This window comes from Macrobrachium nipponense, chromosome 4 (genome assembly GCF_015104395.2).
Source record: "Macrobrachium nipponense isolate FS-2020 chromosome 4, ASM1510439v2, whole genome shotgun sequence".
In the NCBI taxonomy this organism is placed as follows: Eukaryota; Metazoa; Arthropoda; class Malacostraca; order Decapoda; family Palaemonidae; genus Macrobrachium; species Macrobrachium nipponense.
In genome coordinates, this window is record NC_061100.1 from 16105791 (window position 1) to 16123094 (window position 17304).

The window sequence follows — 17304 nt, forward strand, 5'->3', positions numbered from 1 at the left end:
CAAGACGACTACGAGCATGAAATATGCAAGAAAAATCGTAAAGTATGGGTGAAACCAAGGCTAATAAAGAGGGGTTTTACCATATGACTTAATTGAAAGAATTAAAGGAAAATAACCCGGAAGATTATAGAAATTATTTAACAATGGCTGAGGATGACTGGGGTGTTCCTAATCTTGGTTGCTGCTTCAGGTACAGTAATCGGGTAACGGAATCTATTTTTATAATTTGTGAGGACCTCTGACTATACAATATGTTTTTCAGCTTTTTCATTTTATTTAACCTACTCAAAGGTTTACCTGGGTTTCAGAATGTTTCTCTCTCTCTCTCTCTCTCTCAAGGTGATATGGAATGTATCATTATTACGTTAAACGTACTTTGGCGTATAACAGGAGTCTATGTTGACTTAGAGGTGAATGAATTTGAATATCGACAAAAGGTGTGAAAATGATCACTATAGACATATTTCCTCTCAAATGTTTTACTAGTGAAATTTACAGTCGTTTAAGAATGTTAATGTTTTTATCGCCACGTTTATCCTTTTACAATTAATTGTAACACTAATTTTTATTAGTCAGCAGATAACATGAAAACTGGCAATTTTGGCTTTCACAAAATCTAAGTTTGCATCTTTATCTATGTTTTCCATAATTCCAGTAATTGTTCATAAGCTGCTTGTCTTTTTACTCTATTGGAGTAATCCGGACTTCGTATTTTCCACAAACATGGAAGTGCTCAGTACAGGTCCAAAAAATCACGAATGAAATCGTAAGGTAAATACTTGACTGACTGCAACATCCTTTCACAACAGCAGCACTGCCCCGACTCCCACGAGGAAATAGGGCGACGAGTCTGAGTACTCACTCGTACAGGTATTGTACATGTTGAAACTTTGCCTTAGTCCTTCCCAACACCGCAGCAGGACGCGCCAATCAGTTCAACATGCTGAAAGGACGACGGGACAGGCCTGGCTCGACAGGACTGGCATCAGTAGCCCCCATACACTATAAAGACTGACCAGTTCGTGCCAGTGATATGAAATTAGTGTGCCAGTCGCGTACGTGTATAGCCGCCTTAAGATGAGGTAAAGGAAAAGCAGGAAGAAAAAGGTCCCCACTTCATGATAAAAGAAAAATATAAATTAACAATGAACAACTAGTTAAAAATGTATTAAAATGCAAGGAGACAAATACTACAAAGAAATCTGATACATTGTGGTGTATGCTAGAGTCCGACAACTTTAACCAAGACAAGTGATACAGCGAGCGAAACATTTCCTGTTTATTTCAGAGAAAACTACGATAACTGCACGGGCTGATTTCGAGAGTCTGTTGCCTATATCTTCTTATCCACATAATCCCGTGAAAGGAAAGTTCATAAAGCAATGAAGATAGCTAAAATTATTCATGTTATACTTGGCCATTCTTTCTTTTCTTATTATCTTTTGCCACAATTAGTTTTTATAGAAGGGGCTGAGAGAGAGAGATTAATTCATACTAACTTAAAGTTCATTTCCCCTCACAATTAAACCAAGTCGTAAAACTGTGATTGTCTCTTCCTCGCCTTGAAGACAAACTGACGAGAAAGGACACTGGTACCAGAAGACACTGGTAGTAATTCCTTTATTTCCTTTATACTTTCTCCCTCTTTTATGGGAATACCGTTCTCCTCTTTCCAGCCGATCCCTGACGCAACTGGAAGAAAGGGGAAGCAAAGAGAGTTGGGTCTAATCACAGACGAAGTGGCTGGCGAGAGTCTTGAAAGAGGGGAAAGCTGCAGAGATGAGGGGAAACACAACCAGAAGGAAAAATTCCCTTATCTGGGTGGTGGCAGCTGAGTGAATGTGGGATGAGTTCTCAGAGAGATAAATGCCTCAAAGATTTCATTCAGAAGTAGATGGGAATGAAAACAGCTGTTATTTAATGTCCAGAAAGTTCTAACTCTAATTATTTTTCTCGAATAACGTTTCATTGTCTACTTTTATTCACCTCGTTAATTCCCTAACTTTGAAATCCTAATGTTTGTTTGTATGGTGTTTTTACATTGCATGGAACCACTGGTTATTCAACAACGGGACCAACGGCTTTACGTGACTTCCGAACCACGTCGAGAGTGAACTTCTATCACCAGAAATACACATAGCTCCTCATACCTCAATGGAATGCCCGAGAATCGAACTTGCGGCCAATGAGGTGGCACGCCAGCACCATACCGACCACGCCACTGAGGCTCTTCGAAATCCTAATGAACAAAGATTTACTCTCTAGATCACCTTGCAGATCAGACCCGACGTCCCCTGTTCTTTTAACTAGTTCTTTGAACTTTCATATATTTCAAAGAAAATAACAATAGCTTGAAGACCTGACCTGAGGTCAGCCGCTTTAGACGAATGAGTTCGGAAGAAACAAAATATTATCACTGGAATTGCTTCAGGAGTTTCGCCATCTTACGGAAAGGATTGGAGCCGAAATCACTGAACGCCATTTATAAACGGGAATGTTTTCCTGAGCTTCGGCTCTCTCTCTCTCTCTCTCTCTCTCTCTCTCTCTCTCTCTCTCTCCATTAGGGGTTTATTGCAACATTAAATAAGGACGCCAAGAGGCCGGAATTATTTGCCAATTCTTCTTATCCTGGGGTCACGATTTTTGACATAAATTGTGGGATGAATTAACGTTTCCTGAAGCTTGGCTCAGTTTTCCCTTCCGATAACCGTTCGATACCTTGATCATTCCACATAAATATTTTGTGTGTTGTAATATGATAGGAATATAACGGTTAATTTAAGAGTGAAATTCATAAAACATCTTATTACTTTTATAGGAAAATGGGTGTATTATAGATATATATATATATATATAATACTAATAATATATTGATATATAACCATATATATATACCGAAATTTTAGTACTTGTTTTATTCATTTAAGACGATAACAATGATAAGGAGGAATAACGATTAATTCAGGAGTGAAATTCATAAACATTAATTTTATGAGGAAAATGACTGCTAGGGATTGCCACATATATAAAATATTAAGATGAAAATGCCACAAAAATCGTTTTAATGTCCAAATGAATCAGAAACGTGATTTTACTTATAATGAGATATCATTCTGGTGTTTACCTGACAAGAAATACGTATCTAATATCAGACTTATCACCTCAGTAACATGCTTGTTTATAAAGCAAATAGATTTGAATTTACAAGTTATAATACAAACTTTATAACAACGCTTATCAGGTTTCACGGAGGTAACGTAATTTCCAGAGAGGATGTTGTTTCCAGAACCAGTAATTCCTCCCATTCACGAAAGTGAGATAAAGAATACAGAATGAATTAGGAATATTGTGAAAAAGAGAATGTTAATGTGTCATGTAGACTCGGGAAAACTTGGCCAAGGAACATTCTAATTTTTCCTTTAAATGTTAGGAAACTTTACGTAGGTTTCAACTAAAATAACACGTTATAGCAGTGATGGAACGTATTATTATCCTGAAACAATCCTTGTATTTTAATACTTCACTTACATTTTTATCTATCCATTTATTTATCTATTCATTTATTTGTTTTTTTTTCTTTTCTGATAAGATCTGTTCTTCCTGTATTCCCTATTACCTCCTGTTACTTCTTCCAAATGATCGTCATATCTTTGGGAAGCTTGAATAATATAATAATAATAATAACATAATAATAATACAAAAAATAATAAATAATAATAATAATATGTGGCGCCGTGGCAGAGTTGGTTAGGTCGTCAATCGACTAGTTAAGCAACATTGGGGCTGGTCAGTCGTTGGATGGGTGACTGCTCTCCTCGCGTTGATTCCTTGGGAAAGGATCTTTACCATGATTTCCTCAGTCTACTCAGCTGTAATGAGTACCTGTCCTGATGGGGTAGGGTCCAGCTATGGGTTAAATAGCAAAACTCAGCAATGATGTTAAGAAATGAAGGAATAAACAACAACGACGTAAATGGAACCTCTGGCAACAGAGGAGCTTCAACCCAATTGAAGGGGAAGACGGTCAGGTACTTGGAGGTCGTCATCCAGCAACTGACCACCACAACGACAGTAACCAACAGCCTGAGATTGGAGCTACAGAAGCAAACCAAAGGAAGAAATGGACAAGAGAAGAAAATAAGGAAATAAGGAGATGCTACATCAGAAGCAACCCGACGGAGAGAGGATATACAAGAGGTTGATCATCATCTGAAATGAGAGGAATAACAACCCCCAAACAGAGCAGAGGTTGGCAAACCAAGTAAGGAACATAAAGAAAAAGAACTGGCTCTCCCCAACAGAAAGAGAAGAACTAGAAAGGGAAATGTCACACGACAACGAATTACACGAAGACAAACTGAGAGACGATGCCACAGAAGACAACAGGGATGATGAGGTATCAAACAACGACACACGAAGAAACACCGACGAAGTAACAGAGAGGACGGAAGGGGTAGAAAAGATTAGACAATGGATGGAGCCAGATACAGAGAGAACAAAGATCCCCTCCGTGAAAGCCTACAACGCCAAGAAATTAAGGGAGAAAACAAGTGAGGTTAATGAAATAATGGGCATAATACACACCACCAGTATCACAGAAACAAATAACTTGGCATATGCAGGAGCAAGATTAGTAGCAGAACTGATGGGTATACGAACACCAACACCACCAGCACAACCAACCCAACAGAAACCAAAACAGCAACCTCCTTGGAAAAGGCGCCTGGAAAAGCAAAATCATCTGGTGATGAGATCTGACTGAGTAAACTGAAAGAGATGGCAGAAAAAAGGCTAAGAAGCAAGAAAACAAGGGTGGAACTCAACGAGAAATACAAAGTACAAGAGAGGGGACTAAACAACACAATAGAAGATGTAAAATAGAGGCTTAAGGCCAAAGCACATTAGATCCAACGGTACATGAACAGGAATAAGGGATACCAGCAGAACAAACTATTCGGAACTAATCAGAAAAGACTATATAGCCAACTAAGAGGGGAAGACAACCACCAAGAAATTCCTGAAGCCGAACCAAGTAAGAGTCTCTGGGAAAACATATGGAGCAATCCGGTATACACAACAACATGCAACATGGCTCAAGGAAGTCAAGGAAGAAGAAACAGGAAGAATAAAACAAAGATTCACAGAGATCACAACAGACACAGTCAGACACCAACTAAAGAAAATGCCAAACTGGTCCCGATGAAGTCCATGGATACTGGCTCAAAAACTTCAAGGCCCTACACCCACGAATAGCAGAACAACTCCAGCGTTGTATCTCAAATCATCATGCACCCAAATGGATGACCACAGGAAGGACATCCTTAGTACAAAAAGACAAGAGTAAGGGATATATAGCCAGTAACTACAGGCCTATCACCTGCCTACCAATAATGTGGAAGTTACTAACAGGTATCATCAGTGAAAGGCTATAACAACTACCTAGAGGAGACAAACACCATCCCCACCAACAGAAAGGCTGCAGAAAGAAGTGTAGGGGGCACAAAAGACCAACTCCTGATAGACAAAATGGTAATGAAGAACAGTAGGAGAAGGAAAACCAACCTAAGCATGGCATGGATAGACTATAAGAAAGCCTTCGACATGATACCACACACATGGCTAATAGATTGCCTGAAAATATATGGGGCAGAGGAAAACACCATCAGCTTCCTCAAAAATACAATGCGCAACTGGAATACAATACTTACAAGCTCTGGAATAAGACTAGCAGAGGTTAATATCAGGAGAGGGATCTTCCAGGGCGACTCACTGTCCCCATTACTCTTCGTAGTAGCCATGATTCCCATGACAAAAGTACTACAGAAGATGGATGCCGGGTACCAACTCAAGAAAAGAGGCAACAGAATTAACCATCTGATGTTCATGGACGACATCAAGCTGTATGGTAAGAACATCAAGGAAATAGATACCCTAATCCGGACTGTAAGGATTGTATCTGGAGACATCAGGATGGAGTTTGGAATAGAAAAATGCGCCTTAGTCAACATGCAAAAGGGCAAAGTAACAAGAACTGAAGGGAAAAAGCTACCAGATGGGAGCAACATCAAACACATAGATGAGACAGGATACAAATACCTAGAAATAATGAAGGAGGATATAAAACACCAAGAGATGAAGGACACAATCAGGAAAGAATATATGCAGAGACTCAAGGCGATACTCTAGTCAAAACTCAACGCCGGAAATATGATAAAAGCCATAAACACATGGGCAGTGGCCAGTAATCAGATACAGCGCAGGAATAGTGGAATGGACGAAGGCAGAACTCCGCAGCATAGATCAGAAAACTAGAGAAACATATGACAATACACAAAGCACTACACCCAAGAGCAATACAGACAGACTATACATAACACGAAAGGAAGGAGGGAAAGGACTACTAAGTATAGAGAACTGCGTCAACATCGAGAACAGAGCACTGGGGCAATATCTGAAAAACAGTGAAGACGAGTGGCTAAAGAGTTCATGGGAAGAAGGACTAATAAAAATAGACGAAGACCCAGAAAATATACAGAGACAGGAGAATGACAAACAGAACAGAGGACTGGCACAACAAACCAATGCATGGACAATACATGAGACATACCAAAGAACTAGCCAGCGATGACATGTGGCAATGGCTACAGAGGGGAGAGCTAAAAAAGGAAACTGAAGGAATGATAACAGCGGCACAAGATCAGGCCCTAAGAACCAGATATGTTCAAAGAACAATTGACGGAAATAACATCTCTCCCATATGAAGGAAGTGCAATACGAAAAACGAAACCATAAACCACAGCAAGCGAATGTCCGGCACTTGCACAGAACCAGTACAAAAAGAGGCATGATTTAGTGGCAAAAGCCCTCCACTGGAGCCTGTGCAAGAAACATCAGCTACCTTGCAGTAATAAGTGGTACGAACACCAACCTGAAGGAGTGATAGAAAACGATCAGGCAAAGATCCCTCTGGGACTATGGTATCAGAACAGATAGGGTGGTACGTTCCAATAGACCAGACGTGACGTTGATTGACAAAATCAAGAAGAAAAGTATCACTCATTGATGTCGCAATTTACCATGGGGACACCAGAGTTTGAAGAGAAAGAGAGGGAACAAAAAATGGATATGTATCAAGATCTGAAAATAGAAATAAGAAGGCATATGGGATATGCCAGTGGAAATTGTACCCATAATCATAGGAACATTAGGCACGATCCCAAGGATCCCTGAAAAGGAATCTAGAAAAAGTAGAGGCTTAAGTAGCTCCAGGACTCATACAGAAGAGTGTGAATCCTAGAAACGGCGCACGTAGTAAGAAAAGTGCTGGACTCCTAAGGAGGCAGGATGCAACCCGGAACCCCACATTATAAATACCACCCAGTCGAACTGGAGGACTGATAGAGCAAGAAAAAATAAATTTAAAAAAAATTATAATAATATGCTGGAACGGGACCTACATTAATTCAGGTTTTATTAAAACAAAAATAATGGCTATTTCCGCCGCGTTTATTCTTACTGGTCAAGTACCACGTTTTTGACATGAATCCCCCACTTAGCGTTTTAATAGCCAACTTGAGTACAGACGAAAGTCAGTTATAAGAAGAATAGAGAAAATTCTATACAAAATAAACGGGGCTGAAATAGCCATTATTTTCAATGAAAACTGTAGTATTAATAATAATAATAATAATAATAATAATAATAATAGTAATAATAATAATAATAATTAATAATAATAATTATTATGATTATTATTATTATTATTATTTTTTTTTTTTTTTTTTTTTTTTTTTTTTTTTTTTTTTTTTTTTTTTTTGTTGCTCTATCACAGTCCTCCAACAATTCGACTGGGTGGTATTTATTTAGTGTGGGGTTCCGGGTTGCATCCTGCCTCCTTAGGAGTCCATCACTCTTCTTACTATGTGTGCCGTTTCTAGGATCACACTCTTCTGCATGAGGCCCGGAGCTACTTCAGCCTCTAGTTTTTCTAGATTCCTTTTCAGGGATCTTGGGATCGTGCCTAGTGCTCCTATGATTATGGGTACGATTTCCACTGGCATATCCCATATCCTTCTTATTTCTATTTTCAGATCTTGATACTTATCCAATTTTTCCCTCTCTTTCTCTTCAACTCTGGTGTCCCATGGTATTGCGACATCAATGAGTGATACTTCTTCTTGACCTTGTCAATCAACGTCACGTCTGGTCTGTTTGCACGTATCACCCTATACCGTTCTGATACCATAGTCCCAGAGGATCTTTGCCTGATCGTTTTATATCACTCCTTCAGGTTGGTGCTCGTACCACTTATTACTGCAAGGTAGCTGATGTTTCTTGCACAGGCTCCAGTGGAGGGCTTTTGCTACTGAATCATGCCTCTTTTTGTACTGGTTCTGTGCAAGTGCAGGGCATTCACTTGCTATGTTGTTTATGGTTTCACTTTTCGTATTGCACTTCCTACATATGGGAGAGATGTTATTTCCGTCTATCGTACTTTGAACATATCTGGTTCTTGTGCCGCTGTTATCATTCCTTCAGTTTCCTTCTTTAGCTCTCCCCTCTGTAGCCATTGCCAATTGTCATCGCTGGCTAGTTCTTTAGTCTGTCTCATGTATTGTCCATGCATTGGTTTGTTGTGCCAGTCCTCTGTTCTTTCTGTCTTTCTCCTGTCTCTGTATATTTCTGGGTCTTCGTCTGCTTTTATTAGTCCTTCTTCCCATGCACTCTTTAGCCACTCAGTCTTCACTGGTTTTCAGATATTGCCCCAGTGCTCTGTTTTCGATGTTGACGCAGTCCTCTATACTGAGTGTCCTCTCCCTCCTTCCTTTCGTGTTATGTATAGTCTGTCCGTATTTGCTCTTGGGTGTAGTGCTTTGTGTATTGTTCATATTGTTTCCTGGTTTTCTGATCAATGCTGCGGAGTTCTGCCTTCGTCCATTCCACTATTCCTGCGCTGTATCTGATTACTGGCACTGCCCATGTGTTTATGGCTTTTATCATATTCCGGCGTTGAGTTTTGACTTGAGTATCGCCTTGAGTCTCTGCATATATTCTTTCCTGATCGTGTCCTTCATCTCTGTGTTTTATATATCCTCCTTCCATTATTCCCAGGTATTTGTATCCTGTCTCATCTATGTGTTTGATGTTGCTCCCATCTGGTAGCTTTATCCCTTCAGTTCTCGTTACTTTGCCTTTTTGTATGTTGAATAAGGCACAATTTTTCTATTCCAAACTCCATCCTGATGTCCCCAGATACAATCCTTACAGTCTGGATTAGGGTATCTATTTCCTTGATGCTCTTACATACAGCTTGATGTCGTCCATGAACATCAGATGGTTGATTCTGTTGCCTCTTTTCTTGAGTTGGTACCCGGCATCCATCTTCTGTAGTACTTTTGTCTACGAAGAGTAGTGGGACAGTGAGTCGCCCTGGAAGATCCCTCTCCTGATATTAACCTCTGCTAGTCTTATTCCAGAGCTTGTAAGATTGTATTCCAGTTGCGCATTGTATGTTTTTTGAGGAAGCTGATGGTATTTTCCTCTGCCATATATTTTCAGGCATTCTATTAGCCATGTGTGTGGTATCATGTCGAAGGGCGGTTTCTTATAGTCTATCCATGCCCCCCCATGCCTTAGGTTGGTTTTCCTCTCCTACTGTTCTTCATTACCATTTTGTCTATGAGAGCTGTCTTTTGTGCCCCTACACTTCCTTCTGCAGCCTTTCTGTTGGTGGGGAGGGATGGTGTTTGTCTCCTCTAGGTAGGTTGTATAGCGCCTTTCAACTGATGATAACCTGTGTTAGTAACTTGCCACATTTATTGGTAGGCATGGTGATAGGCCTGTAGTTTAGCTGGGCTATATTTCCCTTACTCTTGTCTTTTTGTACTAAGGATGTTCTTCCTGTGGTCATCCATTTGGGTGCTTGGTGATTGAGATACAATGCTGGAGTTGTTCTGCTATTCGTGGGTGTAGGGCCTTGAAGTTTTTAAGCCAGTATCCATGGACTTCATCGGGACCTGGGGCTTTCCAGTTTGGCATTTTCTTTAGTTGGTGTCTGACTGTGTCTGTCGTGATGTCTGTGAATCAAATTTTTTGTTTTATTCTCCTGTTTCTTCTTCCTTGACTTCCTGGAGCCATGTTGCATGTTTGTTGTGTGATACCGGATTGCTCCATATGTTTTCCCAGAGTCTCTTACTTGGTTCGGCTTCAGGAATTTGTCTGGGTGGTTGTCCTTCCCCTCTTAAGTTGGCTGTATAGTCCTTTTCTGGTTGGGTTCCGAATAGTTTGTTCTGTTGGTATCCCTTATTCCTGTCATGTACCGTTGGATCTTATGTGCTTGGCCTTACCTCTGTTTTTACATCTTCTATTGTGTTGTTTGTTTTTTAGTCCCCTCTCTTGTACTTTGTATTTCTCGTTGAGTTCCTCCCTTGTTTTCTTGCTTCTTAGCCTTTTTTCTGCCATCTCTTTCAGTTTACTCAAGTCAGATCTCATCACCATGATTTGCTTTTCCAGGCGCTTTTTCCAAGGAGGTTGCTGTTTTGGTTTCTGTTGGGTTGGTTGTGCTGGTGGTGTTGGTGTTCGAATTCCCATCAGTTCTGCTACTAATCTTGCTCCTGCATATGTCAAGTTATTTGTTTCTGTGATACTGGTGGTGTGTATTATGCCCATTATTTCATTGACCTCACTTGTTTTCTCCCTTAATTTCTTGGTGTTGTAGGCTTTCATGGAGGGGATCTCTGTTCTCTCTGTATCTGGCTCCATCCATTGTCTAATCTTTTCTACCATTCCGTCCTCTCTGTTACTTCGTCGTGTTTCGTTCTTCGTGTGTCGTTGTTTGATACCTCATCCTCCCTGTCGTCTTCTGTGCATCGTCTCTCAGTTCGTCTTCGTGTAATTCGTTGTCGTGTGACATTTCCCTTTCCAGTTCTTCTCTTTCTGTTGGGGAGAGCCAGTTCTTTTTCTTTATGTTCTTACTTGGTCTGCCAGCCTCTTGCTCTGTTTGGGGGTGTTATTCCTCTCATTCCAGATGTTGACCAATCTTCTTCTATATCCTCTCTCCGTCGGGTTGCTTCTGATGTAGCATCTCCATATTTCCTTATTTTCTTCTCTTGTCCATTTCTTCCTTTTTGCCTCTGTAGCTCCAATCTCAGGCTGTTGATTATTGTCGTTGTGATGATCAGTTGCTGGATGACGACCTCCAAGTACCTGACCGTCTTCCCCTTCAATTGGGTTGAATACCAGAGGTTCCATTTACGTCGTTGTCGTTTAATCCTTCATTTCTTTCCATCATTGCTGAGTTTTGCTATTTAACCCATAGCTAGACCCGACCCCATCAGGGATAGTACTCATTTACAGCTGAGTAGACTGAGGAAATTATGGTAAAGATCCTTTCCAAGGAATCAACGCCGAGGAGAGCGGTCACCCATCCAACGACTGACCAGAGCCAATGTTGCTTAACTTGACTTAAGTCTATTGACGACCTAACCCACTCCTCCACGGCGCCCACAAATTATTATTATTATTATTATTATTATTATTATTATTATTATTATTATTATTATTATTATTATTATTTTATTATTAGATTATTTTATAAATAGTAATGCTTCAGTCATTAGTGTAAAAATACAACACTATTCTTGTCTAAATTTCTATATGCTATTCCGTATATCAAAACGTTTTTCCTACAGTTCGAGTAGAAAATTACCAATTATTTATTCAGTCGTAATTAGTTTTGTTTACATAAAGCTGCCCAGATATTCACGTCAGAACTGAGAAGAAAAATGAGAGCGAAAAAATGATTGATGACCCAGAAGAGAGAAGTTGCTGGACTCCTAAGGAGGCAGGATGCAACCCGGAACCCCACATTATAAATACCACCCAGTCGAACTGGAGGACTGATAGAGCAAGAAAAAATAAATTTAAAAAAAATTATAATAATATGCTGGAACGGGACCTACATTAATTCAGGTTTTATTAAAAATAATGGCTATTTCCGCCGCGTTTATTCTTACTGGTCAAGTACCACGTTTTTGACATAAATCCCCCACTTAGCGTTTTAATAGCCAACTTGAGTACAGACGAAAGTCAGTTATAAGAAGAATAGAGAAAATTCTATACAAAATAAACGGGGCTGAAATAGCCATTATTTTCAATGAAAACTGTAGTAGTAATAATAATAATAATAATAATAATAATAATAATAATAATAGTAATAATAATAATAATAATAATAATTATTATTATTATTATTATTATTTTTTGCTCTATCACGTCCTCCAATTCGACTGGGTGGTATTTATAGTGTGGGGTTCCGGGTTGCATCCTGCCTCCTTAGGAGTCCATCACTCTTCTTACTATGTGTCCGTTTCCAGGATCACACTCTTCTGCATGAGGCCCGGAGCTACTTCACCTCTAGTTTTTCTAGATTCCTTTTCAGGGATCTTGGGATCGGTAGCTAGTGCTCCTATGATTATGGGTACGATTTCCACTGGCATATCCCATATCCTTCTTATTTATTCTATTTTCAGATCTTGATACTTATCCAATTTTTCCCTCCCTCTTTCTCTTTCAACTCTGGTGTCCCATGGTATTGCGACATCAATGAGTGATACTTTCTTCTTGACCTTGTCAATCAACGTCACGTCTGGTCTGTTTTTGCACGTATCACCCTATCCGTTCTGATACCATAGTCCCAGAGGAATCTTTGCCTGATCGTTTTCTATCACTCCTTCAGGTTGGTGCTCGTACCACTTATTACTGCACGGTAGCTGATGTTTCTTGCACAGGCTCCAGTGGAGGGCTTTTGCTACTGAATCATGCCTCTTTTTGTACTGGTTCTGTGCAAGTGCCGGGCATTCACTTGCTATGTGGTTTATGTTTCACTTTTCGTATTGCACTTCCTACATATGGGAGAGATGTTATTTCCGTCTATCGTACTTTGAACATATCTGGTTCTTAGGGGGCCTGATCTTGTGCCGCTGTTATCATTCCTTCAGTTTCCTTCTTTAGCTCTCCCCTCTGTAGCCATTGCCAATTGTCATCGCTGGCTAGTTCTTTTGTCTGTCTCATGTATTGTCCGTGCATTGGTTTGTTGTGCCAGTCCTCTGTTCTTTCTGTCTTTCTCCTGTCTCTGTATATTTCTGGGTCTTAGTTCTTGTTCTTTTATTAGTCCTTCTTCCCATGCACTCTTTAGCCACTCGTCTTCACTGGTTTTCAGATATTAGCCCCAGTGCTCTGTTTTCGATGTGACGCAGTCCTCTAGAACTTAGTATTCCTCTCCCTCCTTCCTTTCGTGTTATGTATAGTCTGTCCGTATTTGCTCTTGGGTGTAGTGCTTTGTGTATTGTCATATGTTTCCTGGTTTTCTGATCTATGCTGCGGAGTTCTGCCTTCGTCCATTCCACTATTCCTGCGCTGTATCTGATTACTGGCACTGCCCCTGTGTTTATGGCTTTTATCATATTTCCTTGAGTTGAGTTTGACTTGAGTATCGCCTTGAGGTCTCTGCATATATTCTTTCCTGGATCGTGTCCTTCATCTTTCCTTGTTTTTAATCTCCTCCTTCCATTTTCCCAGGTTTTTGTATCCTGTCTCATCTATGTGTTTGATGTTGCTCCCATCTGGTAGTTTTATCCCTTCAGTTCTCGTTACTTTGCCTTTTTGTATGTTGACTAAGGCGCATTTTTTCTATTCCAAACTCCATCCTGATGTCCCCAGATACAATCCTTACAGTCTGGATTAGGGTATCTATTTCCTTGATGCTCTTACCATACAGCTTGATGTCGTCCATGAACATCAGATGGTTGATTCTGTTGCCTCTTTTCTTGAGTTGGTACCCGGCATCCATCTTCTGGTAGTACTTTTGTCAAGGGAATCATGGCTACTACGAAGAGTAGTGGGGACAGTGAGTCGCCCTGGAAGATCCCTCTCCTGATATTAACCTCTGCTAGTCTTATTCCAGAGCTTGTAAGTATTGTATTCCAGTTGCGCATTGTATTTTTGAGGAAGCTGATGGTATTTTCCTCTGCCCCATATATTTTCAGGCATTCTATTAGCCATGTGTGTGGTATCATGTCGAAGGCTTTCTTATAGTCTATCCATGCCATGCTTAGGTTGGTTTTCCTTCTCCTACTGTTCTTCATTACCATTTTGTCTATGAGGAGCTGGTCTTTTGTGCCCCTACACTTCCTTCTGCAGCCTTTCTGTTGGTGGGGGATGGTGTTTGTCTCCTCTAGGTAGTTGTATAGCCTTTCCACTGATGATACCTGTTAGTAACTTCCACATTATTGGTAGGCAGGTGATAGGCCTGTAGTTACTGGCTATATTTCCCTTACTCTTGTCTTTTATGTATTAAGGATGTTCTTCCTGTGGTCATCCATTTGGGTGCTTGGTGATTTGAGATACAATGCTGGAGTTGTTCTGCTATTCGTGGGTGTAGGGCCTTGAAGTTTTGAGCCAGTATCCATGGACTTCATCGGGACCTGGGGCTTTCCAGTTGGGCATTTTCTTTAGTTGGTGTCTGACTGTGTCTGTCGTGATGTCTGTGAATCTTGTTTTATTCTCCCTGTTTCTTCTTCCTTGAACTTCCTGGAGCCATGTTGCATGTTTGTTGTGTGATACCGGATTGCTCCATATGTTTTCCCAGAGTCTCTTACTTGGTTCGGCTTCAGGAATTTCTGGGTGGTTGTCTTCCCCTCTTAGTTGGCTGTATAGTCTTTTCTGGTTGGTTCGAATAGTTTGTTCTGTTGGTATCCCTTATTCCTGTTCATGTACCGTTGGATCTTATGTGCTTTGGCCTTAAGCCTCTGTTTTACATCTTCTATTGTGTTGTTTAGTCCCCTCTCTTGTACTTTGTATTTCTCGTTGAGTTCCTCCCTTGTTTTCTTGCGTCTTAGCCTTTTTTCTGCCATCTCTTTCAGTTTACTCAAGTCAGATCTCATCACCATGATTTGCTTTTCCAGGCGCCTTTTCCAAGGAGGTTGCTGTTTTGGTTTCTGTTGGGTTGGTTGTGCTGGTGGTGTTGGTGGTGTCGATTCCATCAGTTCTGCTACTAATCTTGCTCCTGCATATGTCAAGTTATTTGTTTCTGTGACCTCACTTGTTTTCTCCCTTAATTTCTTGGTGTTGTAGGCTTTCATGGAGGGGATCTTTGTTCTCTCTGTATCTGGCTCCATCCATTGTCTAATCTTTTCTACCCATTCCGTCCTCTCTGTTACTTCGTCGGTGTTTCTTCGTGTGTCGTTGTTTGATACCTCATCCTCCCTGTCGTCTTCTGTGGCATCGTCTCTCAGTTCGTCTTCGTGTAATTCGTTGTCGTGTGACATTTCCCTTTCCAGTTCTTCTCTTTCTGTTGGGGAGACCCAGTTCTTTTTCTTTATGTTCCTTACTTGGTCTGCCAGCCTCTGCTCTGTTTGGGGGGTGTTATTCCTCTCATTCCAGATGTTGACCAATCTTCTTCTATATCCTCTCTCCGTCGGGTTGCTTCTGATGTAACATCTCCATATTTCCTTATTTTCTTCTCTTGTCCATTTCTTCCTTTTTGCCTCTGTAGCTCCAATCTCAGGCTGTTGATTATTGTCGTTGTGGTGATCAGTTGCTGGATGACGACCTCCAAGTACCTGACCGTCTTCCCCTTCAATTGGGTTGAATACCTGGTTGCCGGACGAAGCTCCTCTGTTGCCAGAGGTTCCATTTACGTCGTTGTCGTTTAATCCTTCATTTCTTTCCATCATTGCTGAGTTTTGCTATTTAACCCATAGCTGGACCCTACCCCATCAGGGATAGGTACTCATTTACAGCTGAGTAGACTGAGGAAATTATGGTAAAGATCCTTTCCCAAGGAATCAACGCCGAGGAGAGTGGTCACCCATCCAACGACTGACCAGAGCCAATGTTGCTTAACTTGACTTAAGTCTATTGACGACCTAACCCACTCCTCCACGGCGCCACATATTATTATTATTATTAATTAATATTTATTATTATTATTATTATTATTATTATTATTATTATTATTATTATTATTATTATTATTTTATAAATAGTAATCTTTTCAGTCATTAGTGTAAAATACAACACTATTCTTGTCTAAATTCTATATATGCTATTCCGTATATCAAAAACGTTTTTCCTACAGTTCGAGTAGAAAATTACCAATTATTTATTCAGTCGTAATTAGTTTGTTTACATAAAGCTGCCCAGATATTTTTCCACGTCAGAACTGAGAGAAGAAAAATGAGAGCGAAAAAATGATTGATGACCCAGAAGAGAGAAGTTGTTTATCCTAATTGCTGTAATATGAATCTGTCTTCCTATCTATCTATGTCTAATTTTAGAATTACCGTACAATGAATAAATGTAAACAGACACACATAAGCATCTATATATATATATATATATATATATATATATATATATATATATACTATATATATATTATATGTAGATATACATATATATATATATATATATATATATATATATATATATATAATATATATATATATATATATATATATATATATATATATATATATATATATATATATATATATTATGAACATGATTTGTACCCTTGAAAACTGTATCCATGAATTCTCAGAATGTAGAGGTCATCAATTTAACTCTCCATGGAAACAGTTGTCCTAAAGTGACAAGACAGCTCAGCTTTGGAAATGCTGACACAACTTCCTTGGGTGGCCTAAGCAGACAGACCACGTCTGTGTCCTTGCGCGAGTGGGTGCAGATATGCTTTCTGAATCTGGTTTGGGGCTGATTCTTGAGCGTGAACAATGATCTGTATAATGACGTCATGAACTTGTGACGAAATTAGTGACTACACTTATTTGGGAGTGTCTTGTGTGTTAATTCGTGTTTGTGTTCGTGCGAGCTATTTCCCTACATAATGAGAGAGTAAGTAAGGCAAAATTTAAAACACTACAAAGTCAGCAAAGGGCCAAGATGGCTCCTTTCATTGGTAAGCAAACTTATTTTTTAGCCAAAAGTGTGGCTTGACTGTATTTTGAATATTTGCTTCAAAGATGTTCTATTTTATTTGACCTTTTTATTTTGCTTTTTAATCTTTTGCTTATCGATGTGTTCTCCTGTCTTCTTAAAGGCGGATCTGAAACAAAGGGGAACTGGTCCTGATAACTTATTTAGAAATGGGAACTTAACTGATGTTACGTGGTGTTACTAGACTGTGCTATGACTTTTTCTAGTTTTATGACTAAACTAATGTTGTTTATTGTAAAAAAAGGATGGAGTGGGTTTGGTTCGATCTCCAGGGTTATCTGAGTTAGG